An 18057-nucleotide genomic window follows, 5' to 3' on the forward strand; every position below is an offset into this window, starting at 1 on the left:
AAAACTTTAACCTAAAAAATCTACCGGTCTAGATGAAATTCCTTCTTATATCTATAAAGGTTGTGCTGAGCTTTTAACAAAACCCCTAGTGTATCTTTTCAATATGTCAAATGAACAGGAATCCTTTCCAGATATTTTAAAGTTATCAATGATCTCACCAATTCATAAAAAAGACAAGAAAAAAGATATAGCAAATTATAGGTCTATTCATCTCTTAAATTGTTTATCTAAAATTTTTGAAAATATTCTCTATGATAATTTATATGAACATGTTAAACATAAAATTAACAAGTGTCAGCATGGTTTTGTTAATGATAAATCCACAGTGACAAATCTGTGTATACTCTCAGAACAAATCTCTAAGGCAATTGAGTCTAAGGAGCAGTTAGATGTGCTATACACCGATTGTGAGAAGGCATTTGACAAGGTGGATCACTGTGTGCTTTTAAATAAATTGGGTGGCTTTGGTTTTTCTAAAAAAGCTTGTAATTTCAGGAAATCTTATTTATCTGAGAGAAATAACGTGTTTAAGATTGGTAATTGTCTATCAGGTCAATATATGTCAACCTCAGGTGTTCCCCAGGGTATAGTTTAGGTGAAGTAACTTGGACAAGTATAAAAACTAAAAACGTTTAGCACGCGGCGTTTTCTTTATAAGGCATTGGCGTGCATATCATTTTTGTTTCTCTGGTTTAGTATATATAGTAAAAATGTTTTTTTACAACCTACAAAAACGTTTATCAATTTACGCAAAAATCGTGGTTAGATTTAATGACACATATTTTTTACAGTTTTTTTTGAAATTACAACAAAAATTATCAATAAAAAATAAAATTTTGAGTAAAAATGTAAACAAATTCGAGAAAATAGTAGGTGGTTCGTTGTAACACGGGTATAAAATTATGTCGCCGCCTTGCTGCAATAGAATTTGGTTATATTTGCCGCCGCTGATATTTGATTTTGATAAGCCCAAAAATTCCCACTGAACAATGAAATTTCATTGTCGAGCGGAATTTTTTGGTCTTATCGAAATCAAATATAAGTGAAGTTAACTACATATTCATAATTTTGCACCCAACATTTTTTACGTTAAAAAATGCTTACCTATTCAATCCAATATACCATCACTATCCATCTCTTTAGAACTGGATTCGTTATTGGCATTAATTATAATTGGATTAATTCGCGGTAAGATGCAGTATTCGCCTTCTACAGTTTTAACGTGGGATACACAGGGCTTCCATAAATTGGTTTTGTCGATTTCTCGAATGACCGTTCGTATATTGTCTAGCACGGACGCGCTTAATTGCGGTGTTTGATTAATTTTACGCAACTGTTTCTTAATTGCTCCCCAGACCATCTCAGTAGGATTAAAAATACAATAGTATGGAGGCAATCGTAAAATGGAGTGGCCATGCGATTCGAAAAAACTGAACTTTTTTGAACTTTTGCTCCTTTATTATTGCTGATAATATTTTTTTTGTAGCCTTTAAAGGGACTTGCATGTTTTTGCTCATCATAAATTTTACTACTCATCATCAGCCTTTTTACTACTAGTGTTGGGGACTTTGGTGTCCGGCTTTATGCGGGAATGGTATGAAGCATTATCCATTACTATGACAGAATTGGACTTAAGGTTCGGTAAAACCTGTTCTTCCGCTCATTTTTCGAAAAGGTTGGCTGTCATGTCTTCGTGGTAATCTGCTGAAGATTGTTTTATATTTTTTTCCGATAGCAATAAAGCATTTGATATAAAACCATTCTCACTTCCGGCATGCAAAATTATAATTCTTTGGCCTCTAGAACAAGGAGCATTTAAACGGCATTTCATGCTGTCATCCACCCACCCGTAATTGACAACATCGTGAGTGTCAAACCACGTTTCATCTAAATACACTATAGGTCTATTACTGCTTCGATATTGCGTTATTTTCCGTAAATATTCGTGCCTCAATGATACAAGGCGAGCAGATTCCATGACAACCATCCTTTTATCTAATTTTTTGTGTTTAAAACCACAATCTAGTAGAATTTGTCGTAAGGTGTAAAGTGATTTATATGTATAGTCTGGATAGTTTTGTAACTTATCATGAATCATTTCCATTGTTGGAACTTTATTTTCCTTATAAAAATCATAAATGATACGACCAATATATTCCTTTGTGCTGATGTCAATGTTCTTAAGATTTTCACCAACTCGTTTGCGTTTAAGTGATCTATTACGTCACCGGCTTTAACCACCCTAACAACAGTAACAGTTGTGCGACTAAGCTTGGTCAACTCGCAAATTCTCGTACAAATTTTATTTTCAGACGAATCGCACTCATTAACACTTTCACTTTTTAAACTAGAGTACATATTTAAGAAAATCCTCTGAGTTTGAACATGCAAGTCTTTATGCGCAAACTCAGGTTGTATTAGGTCTAGAAGAAAAAATTATTTTTAGAAACAAAATTAGAAAAAAAAAAGATTTGGTATCATTTAGCCCTAGTAAGAGAGAAAGTTCAGAATTGAATGATGTTAACTTGGCATTGTATAAGTCTCTATTTTATGGTCGCAAATTTGCACAGGAAGGTGTTATTGAATAAACGTTTTCCTAATTCCCGCATAAATACAAATTTGTTTATTTGTATATTTCATTTTTTTTTTTAAACGTAGTAGGATCCTAAATGACTCCAACAAAATTTGAGATTAATGGCCGTTTCCGGGAAATTTTAAGCAGAATGTATAGTATATTGTATTAAAAATTGTAATTCAGATTTAAAATATATTCGGTCGAAAATGACACGTGTTAATAAATTGATACTGTCTTAAAATTTGATAGGTAAAACGGTGATAAACTATCACATTATAAAATCCCTAAAAATATTTACCACAACTATTCGATTCATTATCACTAGTATCAAAAGGCCGCCAAAATGACATCTTTATTGTTCAAAAGTTCAGACGAAAGTAAACAAAACAAAACAACAGTATATAACAAACAGAATAACAACAAGAACTACAGTATAATATAAATGCGAAACCGATTTCAGGGTGAGCTAAATCTGCACTATGCTAGTTATAGGTAACATACACTGATAAAATTCAAAATTGTTATAATAATTGTTTCCAAATACAGACATATATATTATGACAGGCATCTTAAGTAATGGTTGATTCGTCGAAACATTATTTCTACGTACAGGGGTGGTCCAATAGCGCCCCAACAAGAAATATAAATTGAAATATTTTTCATACAAATTTTTTAATGGCATATTTATAGGCTCAAAAATGCGCAACTTTGCCCTAAGTAACCATTTTCGTATCTCTTATATTTACCGACATCCCAATAGTAAGCTAGGAATTTGTAACACGCCGTTTAATATATAATATCTAGTAAAAAATGACGTTATAAATAATAGAACGCAATACAAGTCAATATTTTACTTACAGCAGTTGTTATTTACTTGCAGTTTATTTTAATGCGTATATGTAGTATGTTGATTGTATTTTGTACATATTCAATTTTGGAGCTTGACCAAGTAACTTCACCTAAACTATAGCAAGCTTGGTTCCTTGCTTTTTGTTCTTTTTATTAATGACCTGCCTGATTGTGTCTCCTCATCTGTAAGTCTGATGTATGCTGATGATTTTAAACTATTTAAAACTATTGCTGTCAAGGAAGATGCTGTAAAATTAAAAAATGACCTATGTTCTGTGGTTGATTGGTTCAAGATTAATAAGATGTCCCTTAATGTTCAAAAATGTGCTGTGGTCACTTTCACTCGTAAAGTTAACTATTTTCTTGAAGACTACTATATTGATAATACCAAAATTCTTTAAAAAAGTAACTTTTTAGACCAATATGAAATTTAATTGTCACTATAGTGAAATAGTTATAATAAGGCTTACCGTTCTTTGGGTTTTGTAACAAGAAACAGTAAAAATGTTGAAGTCAGCACTATCATTAGACTTTATAATGCCCTTGTTAGGCCACATATAGAGTATGCCTCTACTATCTGGTCACCTGAAGCATCATCACATTCAGACATGATTGAGAAGGTACAGAAAAGATTTTTAAGATTTCTGTATGTCAGAAAGAACAAAGAATACCCATATATCGTGTCATCCAGGGCAATGTTAAAAACGTTTGACTTCCAGATGCTCTGTACCAGAAGGCAGAATCAGGCAGTTATTTTTATATATTTCATTGTAAATAATGTTAAATACTTGAGCTGTGATCTAATTGAATACATTTCTTCTAAGATACCAAAGACTAGATTAAGAATAACTAATAAAGAGCTTTTTTATGTAAATAATTTTAATACTACATCTCCAATCAATAATATGTTAAGGATTTGTAACAATGTCTTAAATGGCTTTAAAGATGTGGATATATTTAATATCGGGGTTAAGGAAATTAAGAGGTTGCTTGAGCATCGGGACATACTTTAGGACTCATGTTTTACTTTTTTCTTCTTATCTTTTTTTTTCTTTCTCTTAGGTTTAGTGTTATTGTTGTGAAATTATTTTAATATGTTTTTTGCTTATTTTTTTTCCTGTTGTAGGCTTTACATGTAATTACTATTAACCGATTTATAGTGTTTGTAAAGTTTTTTGAATTAAAAAAAACATTTTTATGAGAGAGCTCAACGTGTACTCTGAACTTTTTCTGAGTTTCTACCGAATGTCTCTCGAAAGTTTCTATAGAATATTAACTTTAGTAAACCTGTGAGTCCAGAGGAAAGACTGTAAATAACGCTGAGGTACAGCTATAGGAGTTGAACAAAATGAAATTATTAAAGTAGCTTCATTTATTTCAGTTTAATACAGAACAAAAAATACATCATGATCGTGTTCCATCCACTACTAATTATTGTATCGGATGAATTCATTCATATTAAAAAGTTCCTTTGAGGTCTCCGTGTTCCCTTGCGATATAGAATTCAGATTTGTGTTCCCTGAGTGACGAATACAAGATTGAGGTTCCCTTGAGATTTTCGTATTCCCTGTAGCAGTAGAACTTAAATTTGTATTCGCTGAGTCCCGAATCCAAGATTGGGGTTGCCCTGAGGCTTCCATATTCCCTTGCCACGTTGAATTTAAATTTGAATTCACCAAGTCCTGAATACAAGACCGAGAGATATTTGTTGGTGGAGCAGGAGTCTCAGAATTGGTAAGAGATAGTATTTGCTCGGACAAATTTAAAATTCCCATTTTGAAATGTTGTTTCTGGCTATTGTTCATAAACTTCATGTCAGGGAGAACACTGTGTAAAAAAGCAAGGTCAGGGTCAAGAGGCTCGATTGCGGTGTTTGTCTTCGTCGTGTTTTGCATGTCTAGCATTTCTTGTTTTCTTTCAAAATACTGATAAGCTTGTCGGTTAACATCGTTGATAGAGGTGGCGGAGACTTCACATTTCTTTCTTTTTCTTATATCATCTCTTTTCGGTATTGGTGCTTCAGGTACTTTTATTAATAATGGCTGAGTATCAACAGAACTACTGGGAGATGGTAGAGATGAACGAGAGGAAGCAATGGATAATAATATCTTCAGGGGACAACACCTCAGCACTGTAGGTATTAGCTTCATGTTCAGTTATTTCTGCCTCCTCTCCAATTGATAGTGTGTCCGACTCTTCATCCATGTTCCCATTGCTTTTGCGGGACTTCAAGAAAGGATCCAAAAAAAGAAGATGCGGAGCCAGATAATATTCTTTAACTCATAGAAGTTTTTAGCCTATTTCTTTGTTTTGTTTTATTTAAATTTGTGGCGGAAAATACTCTTTCCACATTAGCACTTGAAACAGGGAAAGTAAGTAAATTGAAGATGAATTTTGTTAGATTTGGAAAACGCTGACCACTATTATCTAAAGTTCTTATTTCTGCAATATATTTCCAAAATTCACAGATGTCATGCGACTTATCAGTCTTAAAATCAATATCAAAGTTTCTTAGAGCTTACCACTCATTATAAATTTCTTGTATATTAACATCAAGCAAGTTTGGAAATATGACTGAAAGATCTGATCTTTCAAGATTTAACAATTTCTGGATCTGTAAATTCCATTTTTTCAAATATAGAATCTTTAAGAGGAAATCTTGTATAAATTTGCTGAATACTTTCGATATAAAAATTTAAGCAATTTAATTTAACTCTTTCTAGACTATTTTTTTCTAAGCTGCTTGAATTTATTTCTGCTGAGAAATACATTTCATCCAGTTGTAAAAAAATTTTGGGGCTTTTAAAATCTATTTTATCGATAGTTGTAGTTGTAGAGTAAGTTAATATTCTCGTCTTTTATATAAAAGTCTAGAATTCTTTTTACTACGTTGGCTATTTCTTGTAAAAAAAATGAATTTTTGGAGATTCACTTTGCATTAATTTATTTAAATTAATGAAGATTGGTAAAGCATGAGATAAAAACTCCAGATAAAGTCGATTTTTTTCCCTATTCAATTTTTCTAAAATAAGATCTGCCTGAGTAAAATTATTGGCAGTTTGATCCGTAAAATAAAGTTTTAGAGCGTTATATTGGTTTAACAATCTTTTCACCACACTCTCCAATGAAAGCCAATGGGTGCTATGGCTTGGATGAAGGATTTTAACTGGAGCAACACATACATATTCCTAAAATTCCTTTAATTCTTCCACTCTTTTCGGGCTATTTGAAAAATAGTTGTAAACCTAAATGTATAATTATTGAATTCAAATGCGCTTATCTTATTACATTAAAAAAAATTATACCTCTCTTGTTAGTTGTTCAACCTCTTCTGGGAGTTTTTAACATGAATATGACGCACAAAGGTGGAAACTATGACAAATACATTTTACAGTGAATATATTTGGTATATTTTCTTGTAGCCGGCTGACTAAGGAATTTCTAATATCCACCATATTACTGCCGCCATCCGAGGCAAAACTAATAAAGTTTGTTTTATAAGGTATATTGTGTTTTGTGAAAAAGTCCATAAACATCTGAAAAAGAGCTGCTCCTGTAGTTTCTGCTACCGGTATAAGAGCCAAAAAATTATCTTCTATTTTATTTTCAATTAACATTCTAATCACTAAACACAAATGTTTGATGCACGAGTTATCTGTCGATTCGTCAGCAATTAAACTAAACTTATTATTTTTCATGAGCTCTATCTAATATGATTTTTGTGAAGATCCTGTTACTTTTTTAAGAACCCTAGTTATTTTGGTTCTACCTGCTTTAATTTTTTTTTGCTATATCGGAATCGGTACACACAGCATTTAGACAATCAATAAAATGTTCCATCAAGTAACAAGTTCATGGGTAGATTATGTTCGGCCAAAAAACCTGCTGTACGTATAATGCCTTCTTTCGCCTTTTGTTCCAAGCTTATTTTACTCCTCTCAGCAAAACTATCAGCAATAATTCTGCTGCTTTCTACTGCTAATTTCAGCTTCCTGGACTGCTTTTTATGTTTACCGGAAGTGTTTAGAAAGTTGCATTTTTCCTGCGGCTATATTTATGTCGCATCTACATATTTTACACCTACAACAAAATTATTTTTGGATTCATAGATATATTTTGTATAAGAAGCCACCTAACTGAATAAATATACCTAACGACATAATGTTAGTCAACACTTACCAGGCATACTTAGGTCCTTTCTTATTGGGTCAACCCAGTAAAATTCAGGTGATTGGGTCCATTCTTTTTTAAACTCTTGTTTGTAATTTTTTTTTCTTAGCGGCACAAAGGCTAGGCAAGCTTTGAGAAGTGTCACTATCACTGCTAGTATCACTTACAACCATTTTTTTAAGTTTATTTCAATTAACAGATAATAAAACGAGTCAAAACTAAAATCCAGTCTACGTATAAACGGCGAAGTAAATTATACACAGATGTTTAGGTGCATTCGGGGAATCCCCGTCCGGCCGCACTCAACCATGCCGACTTTGCAGATGCGAGGTTCTACAGGTCTAGAGAAAAATAAAGTCTAGAATCAAAAAAGAATTACTTAATAAATGGTTACATCTTTAAAACTTTTTTGGTCAATTACCTCCCTACAATTGAGAAACCGCCTCTCACAATTTCTTTAATTTATTTTTATATATTAATTGTAAAGGGGTTCTCGGATCCCATAGAGGTTTCCTGGCATAAATCAATGAAATCAACATTTCGTCGTCGAATCTCCTGCGTTTTTGGCTTGAATATTTGCCGTCGCCTGTTGATATTACAAAATAAATAAATAAAAGTTATGAGTAAATTTTTCTTTTCAATTTTTGAGCATGTGAGATAAAAATTTCTAAATTGATTTTTGCTATAAGTGACGTAATACCCAATATAATAAGTAACTCAATATTTATTAAGTTCGTGGCTGAAGTACTAAACTGGAAAAAAACATTTCGACGGTGCCATCGTTGCGCCGCATTCTGCGGTGATCCAGATGCCGAAAAGAGAGTTACCTCACAACCGTAAAAAGATATCGTACGGTAAATTACTGATGGGCAGCAGTAAATATTAGATTCAAATTGGACCGAGGGGAGTTATTTATTGTCCACCGTAAAGGTTTCTTTTTAAGATTAAGTGGAAATTATTTAAATGATCAAAATGCCTACTACGGCATCTAATAAAGCAATAATAGTCACCAAAAACACTATAATTATTAGGTATTTTTAGGCAAAGGGTTTCCTAGAAATTTAGGTTAAATAAAATGTTGTGGGTATTTTTTAGCCATTCCTTGATACTGTTAGGGTTAAATACAACAATGGCATAACTCAAAAATAGGTATTTTTCAAAATCGGCGATTTAGATATTCAATTTATTTCTATTTGGCAATGCTTTTTGCATGAGAATTAATTTATTTGGAAATTTGGATGAGTTGATTATTTCAATAAATAACTATAAAAATACAAAAAATGTAAATAGATTTCATTGCCATAATCAAAATTTACGTGCATACAAAATGACGTGTTTGATACTGATTTTTATTTAAAAATATAGCATAAGTCAAGAAAATGCTGTTTTGTTGAAATAAAATTATTATATAAATTATTATAATAATTAAAAGTTTTCAATAACGTATCGTAAAGTTATAATTGGTTATTTTGTAAGTTTGGCTTATGATTTTTTACCAAATTATAACTAACTATATAAGGTAAGTTGGGGCAAGATCGTACGGATTATATATTAGTTAAAATTTACCTGATCATAGTATCGTAAAATGATTTTAATAATAAGTCACAATCTACAGGTTTCAACTTTAATATATAAGCAAAGAGTTCGCTGGGTGGAACTTAATACTTGTTAATAGGAAAAATTATAAAAAAAATACAGTAGTTCGAACTTGCCCCGGGGGGAAGGGGAAAGATCGGACAACTTGTTAAGTTATAATATAAGTCTGTAAAGAACACCCTCGGGGTAACACCGAACAAGCCCCTGGCAAATTTCTTCCTATTTAAACCGTACATTTATAGTCGTATAATTTTTGTATGTGTTCGATCTTACCCCGTATTTAAATAAAAACAGCCCTATAAAACTAGAATACAGTAGCAATCTTTATTTTTAGAAGAAATACAAAGTTAAAATGTTAAGCAATATTTATTCCGCTAAAATCTACGTTAAATTCGAAATGATTTTCCTCATTCTGTAGAGGGTCCGGTAAGAACATTTCTATGTTTTCATAGATTATAGTGTCAATATCGTCAGTTTTAGGCCAAACAAATTTTTTGAGTTCTTCTTTAAATCTTAAAAACTTCACAACACATTCGCACTGAACTTTGTTTATTTCTACGATTTTTCCCGCATAATATTTTACAGTCTTCTTGCTACAGTATTTGACTAATATCCAAGCATTTAATTTAAAGTTTTCCAGTTCATCTCTCTGTTCTTCGTCAAGGAAATCTAAATCGTTATCAGACTCTTCGTACAATGGTTCTATACTACTTTCGCTGCTAGTGCTTTCTGAGCTTCCACACTTTTGGTTTCTAGGCTTCTTAGTTCTTTGTGTTGGGCACTTCGTGCTGCATTCTAACATCTGATCTACATCTCTATGCGTGATAACTTCAGCACCAGTTGCATCACGTCTTTTTTTTCTGATTTTAGCATTTATGGGATTCTGTTTCACGGTTGCAAGTAGGAGGTCTTCAAAAGAAACATTTGTTGGTCCAGACTGTCCCTCAGATATTTCCCCGTCAGTCGTGATTTTAGGTGAAGCACTGCTTGGCCCTGCATCTAATATATCCCTGCCCAGAATGTCATTATTACCATTCGCTTTGTCAGTTACGCCTACACCGGCATTCTTTATATTTTCAAGCTTTTTTAATGCTTCAGGATGGTATTTTTCTTTTGGAATAACTGTCGGATTAAAAGGGTATATTCCACTTTTCTTAAATCCATTTTGAATAACAATTGGGCTTATGTTATTCCATATTTTCCTCACTTTTTCGGAAAATATTTTCTTTGGCAATTTAACGCCTTGATTCTGTCTTTGCCAAGTAACTAATTCTTGGTCCCAAGATGTTTTAAATGACCTAAATACAGCAAGGTCAAGGGGCTGCAAAAGGTGGGAGGTATGCGGCGGAAGCTTTAACACGTTCAGCGCCATGACGGTCCCATGGGACCTACGGCATTTGGGTCAGAACTGACCTTGTTGGTCCGATGGGACCTACAATGTGTTATAAATTTGAACATCGCTTACTGTCCGTAGGTCCCCTTTTATATGCTTTAAATCATTAAAAAGGACCGTCGCGGTCATATAGACTGCAAAAAATATGCGGGGTATGATTTTTGTTTTCGGGTTACCTATGTGGTCCATTATAAATGACAGGTATGTATATAAAAATATTTTTGTACAAAATGTTTTATTTATCAAAGCTAACAATAAACACATCACGTTTTAATTTTTTTTGTGAAGCTTATTGAAACAATTGAGACACATAAAGGGCTCTCCATCACATGATTGACAAAAAGTAATAACTTTTTTTGTTTTATTTTGTGCTGCCTTCCTACCTTCTTTTTGGAATAATTCTTTGTAACAGTTTACGCACATGCGTCTTACTTCATGTTTTTTTCCTTCTTTGGCTTTTAATTCATGTTGCCTGGTTTTAGAAATATCAATTGATAGTTCACGATCACCATTATCAACTACCTCAGTTAGATGACGAACCAGTTCCTTTTTGAAATCAACGATGGATATATTTTGGCCGCAAATTTCTTTGTAAATTATATGTGCATTTACTACAGAAGTAGTAAGCAAAAGTTCAAATGCCAACTTACGATACCACTTTATGGTTTTACGTAAAGGATTGCTATAGGCGCCCATTTGGTCCGATAAATCGACTGATGATTTTGCAGCATTATAGTCGATTATCATTTTTGGTTTGACTTTGGTTCCTCCTCTGCATCCAACTTCAACTATTTCACTGGAATGTCTCGTAGATAACATAAGAACATTGCGCTGATCTTTCCAGTTTAGAACCGTAATTCCTCTGTGATTTTCTTCAGCAATAATTTCACCTTTTTTTAATTTTTTTGTTACAACACTCTTAGACAAACCCTTTCGATTAGAGCGCAAAGTTCCAATCAAATGTGTATTCGCATCTAAGAGTTTATTAGCTAAATCTAGGTTAGTATACCAATTATCAGTGCACATAGTACGACCTTCGTGCAGTAAATTATTTCCCAAAGATAAAACGATGTCCGTTGGTACAGTTTTTTCTATTTCTAAATTTTTACCGCAATAAACTTTTAGGTTGTAGGTGTAACCCATTCCAGCACACAGCTTAAATAGTTTGATTCCATATCGGTGCCGTTTTTGTTTCATGTATTGTCTCATAATAAGCCGTCCCCTGAATGGGACCATGGTCTCGTCCACACACATATACTCCCCTGGTATGTAAAGTGCTTGGAAATTTTCAACCAATATATCTACTAAAGGTTGGATTTTATGCAGACGATCTCCTGGTATACAAGCGGAGTTATTTGCAAAGTGAAACATCTTTAGAATTAGTTCAAATCTGTTTCTGGTCATTTTTGTTCTTGCAAATTGAACATGATATAATGGGTCTTGGCTCCAATAATCTCTTATAAAGGGCAATTTTACGAGACCCATCCACATTACCAAGCCTAGAAAAGTTTTTACTTCTTGAATGGTAACTGGATTCCAAGAATGAAGTCGAGATCCGGGAGCTGCATCGTTCCCTAGGAGTTGTTGGGTGGCATATAAATTAGTCTGATCGACAATCATCTGTAGAATTCGATCGTCAATCAAAGCAGAATAAACAGTACCAGCGGTACAGTCGGGTGCTAACAAGGCTGCTACGTTTGGTTCAACCTCTCCTGTGCCTCCATTGAATGCAAGTTTTGGCTGATTTCCGGTTGGAGGACCCCATTCTATTTGCAAATGTCTGACATTATTCTGATCTGTATCGACCGTATCTTCAGGATCATTGTCAATGTGTTGAATAACTTGAGTTATATTATCAGCAACTGACGGTAAAACAGTTTTACAAGGATTTCCAGGAAACAAATGCTCAACAGTCTGATTTTCTGGAAGAATAATTTCAGTTAAATTAGCTGAACTCGTAGAGGGTAAAGGTTCAAATTCACTTTCAGTTGGTTTTGGTAAACAAAGCTTTTTCGAGTGTGGCTTTGGAACAATTCGTTCAGCTTCTGAGTCAGTCTCAGAACTTGAATCAGTCGGCTCAAAACATGGATCAGCATCAGAGTCATAGAAACTGCTACAATCTTCATCTGACATGTCCAACCTCAAAGCTAATGCCTCAAGTTCATCGGGCCTTAGTGCTCGTTTTCTATCACGTTTGTTTTCAGACATCTAGAAAAAAACAAACTTGCTAGAACAACCGTAAAATATAAATATAATATTGTTCAAGCTATTCCGATGTGCGATGTTCATAGGATCGTAAAAATAACCTTTAGCACAAAAAAAGCATATTATATTCACTTACCTTTATATTTCCAATGAACCACTCAAAACTCACGTTATAACAAGCACAGGTACAACAAAATTGCAAAGATAAGAATTAGACACATGCGCTACCAATATGCACGAGAAACAGAATGATGCAATAACTCACCTCCCACCACGCGGACCAACGGTCCCGCGTTAAAAATTTGCATTCGCCAGACCGCGTTGGTCCCATGGGACCAACTGTCAATAACTGTCAATATTTATAAAAATGTGTCAATAATTCAACAATTACTAATGTTAAGGTATTTATTATCATGATATCTTTCAAAATTTATGGTTAGTCCAAAATTGAAAATTGCAATTTTTTTTGCTAGCGCTTAACGTGTTAAAATAGTTATACCATTTTCTTGTGCAAGAGTTACTAGCCTATTGTCTACGTGCGTACTGTGTCCATCATATATAAGTAAGATCGGTCGTAGCCCACCCAGTGCAGGAATGAACGTTTTCTTAATGAAGTTGACAAAAATGTCAGTCGCCATTCAACCATTACTGCTAGCAGCGTATGCTACATCTGTTTCGCCGTCTCGATCTGCCATCCACTGGTCCCATATATTCTTGCCCTTAAAGACAATTAAAGGGGGTGCTTTGTCACCAACAGCATTTACAGCACACAAAATTGTGACGTTCTCTCTTCCGGGACCACTGGTAACACGGGAACAAGCTACACCTCTTGCACCAACTACCTTTGTTTTAGATGGATCTATAGACAAGCTCGTCTCATCTAAATTCCAAATTTGCTGTGGAAGATCATTTAATTTTAAGTCATTCAAAACTGTCTCTAATAGGCTAAAATACTCGTTGATTATAAAAGGATCGGTCATTTTCTTTCTCGAATATTCCACCGCCTGGGGCTTTTTAATCGAACGTTTATGTCGTTGTTTAAAATTAATAAACCAGTCGGCACCTGGCATATTATTTTTAAAAGGAGTCTTAATGTTATTTTTTCTTACGTACTCAGCTACAATAAACAAAACTTCCTTTCTTGAGAGACCAAACCCCCATTTCTCAAGTGTTTTAAGACCATTTGCCAAAATCCTTTCATATTCTAAGGAAATTGCCAAGTCCCTTCCCAGCGTTTGGCTTTTTAACTCATGGGTTCCTTTAGAATGATCATGCAGTGTTGATTTTGGGATGTGATATTTTTTTGATGCACCGTGGAGGGTTATTAATCCCCATTCTAATAATGGCTCTTGCAAGGTCCTCCTTGGTGTACTTTTCCCCCCTGTCGGATTTTCTTACATATTTAGGAACCATCGTCAGACCTGTAACAAAAAATCAATGCTGTAGATGTATTGGGGCAAGATCGGAAAAAGTTATTCGAACTTGCCCCTTACTTCTACATACGGGGAAAGATCGAACCAACTCATAATAACACTCCTAATTAAGGTTACGATTTACTAATCCAAACAGTTTATAAAGATAGACCATTCACAACAGAGATTACCTATATAATGTTAATAACTTACCTTGTGAAGCAAAGTTTGGCGAAGGGGGTAAGTTCGAATACACAAAATAAACCAAAAAAAAACACAAAACTGTATGTAGTTTACACGAAACACCTTAAAACAAAACGTTGTCTTGTCGAGCACTGCGTGCTATTGTTTGTTTCACGCGGAAAATGATTCCCGCGCTGTTGCCACAATAATATGACTTTTGGAGGCTGCGTTCGGACTTGCCCCTTGTCCGATCATACCCCAACTTACCTTACGGTTAAAACAAATAAATTAAAAAAAAATAAGATAAATTTTAATAATTTGCAACAGGCCTTAAATATCTGAAATCCAGCCAAAAGGTACAATTCCACAAGTCATGAATCGATATTGCGTCGTAAATACTCTTTTTTTTACCACATGATCACATAGATGATTAACCGTATATTTATTTTTACGGGAAATAAATATTTTTAAAATGAGCATATCATCAGATTCCTGAAATTATGAATGTATCTCATATTATCCCTATAAGTCCCTTGAAATGCATATTCATCGAACAATTTTTTAGAGATATTTTAGAACTAGTATTAAAACTCAATGGTGTGATACGCCCTGTATATTTAAGCGTTTTCCTCCCATATTTTCCATAATTGATATTTTTAACTACCTATAATAAACTTCAATAAACTAGCGAAAATAAAGACTGTCGTTTAGCGTTTAAACAGATTTGCTTCTCAATGTATTTATTTTTAGATATTCTGTATTTGAAATTTTAAATATAGTTTTGGATTCGACTGCTATGTATTTTTTTTTGTTGCACCCACCTTACACTTAGTAGTCAACATGAAAACCTTTATGTCAATTTACGTATCTATTCACCACAAACAGTTTGTTAGATGAATAAGTTCATGTTTTTAAAAATGATCCCCTATGCACATACGCATTGTACCTGAAATACTTTATGTTATATTGTCAAATAGACATGGAGATTGGGCCGATAATTTACCAGATATTTATATTTGCTGAGTAAGGAAATGAATATTTTTAAAATGAGCATATCAGATTCCTAGAGTTATGACTGCATTACATAGTGTCCCTTTAAATGCATATTTGAATATTTTTTTAGAGATATACTAGAACCCGTATTAGAACTCAATGGTGTGATACTTAAGTGTATATTTAAGCGTTTTTCTCCCATATTTTTCATAGTTGATATTTTTAACTATCTATAATAAACTTCAATAAACTAGCGAAAATAAAGACTGTCGTTTAACGTTTAAACAGATTTGCTTCTCAATGTATTTATTTTTAGATATTCTGTATTTTAAATTTTAAATATAGTTTTTGATTCGACTGTTACTCTTTTTTTTGTTGAATCCAGCCTACACTTATTTGTCAACGTCAAACGATCAATAAGTCCATCTTTAAAAATATGAACCCTAAGGGAAACCAAGGGCAAGTTGTAACCAAAAAACTTTCGATTATTTTTCGGTCGACTGACTTAATTACGTAGATTTTTGCATAAATATCTACTAATTATGTTCTGAAGATATTTCTAAACCACCAGATTTTTTTTTAATAACCTTTGTTATAATTTGCCCCGCTTTGGGATAAATAGGAACACTATGATATAAGTTGTAACACATATTTTTCAAAAAAAAAATTAATGAAGAGTATTTTACATTTAAAGTGATTGAAAATATTAAATAACATTTAATATTATGAATGTTCACCTACTATTCAGTATCAGACTTGCAATTATGTCGGATATATGGAACACTTCCGTCTGTGCATGCTTAATGTGACCACATTTTGCATTCCTTCCCGCAAATCCACTTTTTTGGATTTACTATTTTTATAGAATTCGCTGCAAACTAAGCAAAAATCTTCCGAGGAATCATCTGAAACTAAAACTTTTTTTTTTACTTTCTTCACGTTTCATTTTATAATTTCTTCGGATTTTTTAGACTCTCTAATATTTTTTCTTCGTCTAGCGCATCTTTCTTTGCGTATCAAGTATTGCCGATTTCCTTATTCTTCGAACTCTAAGGGTTGACTTTTGTTGCTCAGTCTTAGGAAGTGGGCGAACAAACTCTGGGGAGAATGTTATTTTGCCTTTAGAAGTTCTTTGGGAAGTAGTTCAGTTGAGTCCCGATGTTGAAGCAACTGGTTCTCGTTCACAAATTTCAGAGTTAGAGAAGATCACACTAGCTGGTAAATTAGATATGGGCATGTCAGGAGTTTCTTTGGGTGAGTCGGCTAACGTCGTAGCCACAATTTCTAGTTCAACTGCTCGAGACAATGTATGACGTGCTAGTGGCAAAACTAGTCGTTTTAAAACCTTTCATCATGTTTATTGAGGTGGTTACTAACGGTGGCGCATCTCGAGCTAAAGATGGAATGTCATAGACTTTTCCGGGTTGTTTCTAAGCCTACTGTCTTGAGAAGAAGATAAATATTTTTTTTAACGGCCCATATACCCCAGAGTCCAGGGTTTTCTTTCGATGGCTTAACATAAGCAACAAAATGTAAAATTCTACCGCCATCCAACCGGAACTATTTGCTGCACCAATGAATCCTTGATGACTGTATGTAATAAAGTGATTATGGATTTTTTTTCCTAGAAAAAGAAACATGGAAGGCGTGCAATTTCCTATTGCACTTGCCGAAATACATACAGTGACCAGGACTCCTCTTTCATTAGAAGTTGTGCTACCCACCTGCTTCGTTCCTTTTTCGACACTAAACTCTCTGCAATGTGGTCACTTTTGTCTCGTCGAGGTTCCGAATTTATGCTGCTGTGAAACTGGATCGATATCTTACTTTATCTAATTGACATTGATTCTATTAAAATTTGTAGCTCTTTGCAAACTTGTCCATTCCGGAGTTCTAATAACGAGGTCTTTATTCTTTTTGGGAAATATTGTGAGACAATTTTCCCACAACCATTTTGTTTTGTTTCCACGAATCAGGAAATTTAATGTCATATTTGAATGCAACTTAGGAGTCAAGCCGAAATAAAATTTTGAAGTATTTATTAAGTATTCAACTAAGCTGGCTGTCTGCTGCTCATTAAAAACTGAATTGCGCCGATAGACTACATTATTTTCTCTTACTCTTACCTTCTTCACGTATTTATAGAGGGTTGCGTGACATACAAGGTGTCCCCTGTCAAATGGTCAATGCTAGAATATATTATACAGGTACTATAAAAAAGTAGTTTGAGATCGAACTTGTTGCAGGGATGGACTTTGTAACAACGAAAAGTTTGATATCATTAAAATACAAAATAAATAATTTAACTAGACAATAAACAATTTCAAAAATCAAAAAAATTAAAAAACAACTTAAAAAGAACAATTTAAACTATAAAAAACAATTTAAACAATAAATAATTCAAACCAAATGTTCAAAGAGTTCTCCATTCATTTCCACACAACTCTACAACTATGTCTTCTCTGTGGGCTATAGGTGTTGCGTAGATAAAAGTTGTTTTAAGTTGTTCTATGGCGCCCTAGACAAAAAAGTCTAGAGGTGTCAGATCAGGTGACCTTGCTGGCCAAGGGACTGGACCACTTCTACCAATCCACCTGTTGTTGTAGGTCTGATCTAGAAAAACCCTTACAGTACGAGCGAAATGCGCTGGACAGCCATCGTGCTGGAACCACAGTTCTCTC

The 18057-nt window shown here is 33.7% G+C and overlaps 1 protein-coding gene across 1 annotated transcript in view; it reads left to right on the top strand.

Annotated features, from left to right (window-relative positions):
• The window catches only part of LOC126736432 (uncharacterized), a 63134-nt gene that overhangs the window by 33812 nt on the left and 11265 nt on the right, over window positions 1–18057 (top strand). The window lies entirely within an intron of this gene.

This window comes from Anthonomus grandis, chromosome 5, assembly GCF_022605725.1.
Source record: "Anthonomus grandis grandis chromosome 5, icAntGran1.3, whole genome shotgun sequence".
NCBI lineage: Eukaryota > Metazoa > Arthropoda > Insecta > Coleoptera > Curculionidae > Anthonomus > Anthonomus grandis.